The sequence below is a fragment of the Vigna unguiculata genome, chromosome 6, assembly GCF_004118075.2.
Source record: "Vigna unguiculata cultivar IT97K-499-35 chromosome 6, ASM411807v1, whole genome shotgun sequence".
NCBI lineage: Eukaryota > Viridiplantae > Streptophyta > Magnoliopsida > Fabales > Fabaceae > Vigna > Vigna unguiculata.
The window spans coordinates 28027338-28028665 of record NC_040284.1 but is presented as its reverse complement, the minus strand read 5'-3'; positions in this window follow the sequence as shown (position 1 = coordinate 28028665).

Genomic DNA, 1328 nt, shown 5'->3' with positions numbered 1-1328 from the left:
AGTAAAACTGTTTGGCTTGAACCAAAGTTCATTAATTGCAAAATATAAATGGTTGGTGGATTGAAAACAAAAGGGACGAAGGTAAGAAACTAAAAAATTAAAAATCAGATAAAAAGAATCTTGGATCTGAGTTGCCCTTTACTAAGATTTTCTTGAGATTTTTCTGCTTGTGATGAGTATCATGAGCAATTAGACATTCCCATTGGAATTAGATGTAATTTTCACTTTTAAATATATTGATAATATACATACATACACACACATATATATATATATATATATATATATATATATATATATATATATATATATATATATATATATATATATATATATATATATATATATATATATATATATATATATAATATAATATAATATAGATGAATGATGGAATTCAATCCCATTTCTATACATACTAAAGTTTTATTTTCTTTCAAAGTAATCTTGAACTTTCTTAGTTACTATTATTAATTTAAATTCATCAAAACATGAAATCAAATTAGTTTTTTTTATAAATATAATTAATAAGTTTAGTCCTACTGTTCACTCGGTCAATGGGTGCATTTGCAGAAAAGAACTAATGAATATATTAAATAAATCATTCAAGGTAAAATAAATGAAACAAATAAAATACTCAAATATATAAATAAAAAGATAAAATACTCAAATATAAAGTAATTGAAAATATTATAATAATTCCTCTCTGTAGACATTTTCATGAATTAATACTAAAGCGAGTGCTTATAAATTCTAACCTTTATTATATAACAAAAATATTAAACCTAAATCTTAATCTTCTTGACATTAAGATATATACCATACCGATTATAAAAATGAAAAGATATTATTTATGATTTTCAATGATTCAAATAAAATAATGTAAATGTTAACACATGGAACAATCCGGACTATAAATTTGAAATTAACGTACGTAAAGACAATGATATGACATGGTGATCCATTTTTTTTACTTATTTTTAATCTATTATCTCAATTATCATTTTTAATTATTTTTTTAATTTTTTTTAATAATATAATATAATAATTGAACGATGATTAGAATATAAATTAAAAATAAGTAAAAGAAAGCGAATAAAAATATCATTATTCTTACCGTAGCAAAGCTTGTTACCGATATTTAACACATGCCAAAATTTACGGACATCCCTTAAAATAAGAAACACGTTAGATTCTACGAAACTAATTAGGTTGTAGGTATTTAGGGTTGGGAACATATAACAGATAGAAACATATGCAATGCAGCACATATAAGTGGAAAAGCATGATATTTTCCGTTTGGTGCAACGAATGCATATTTATTTATA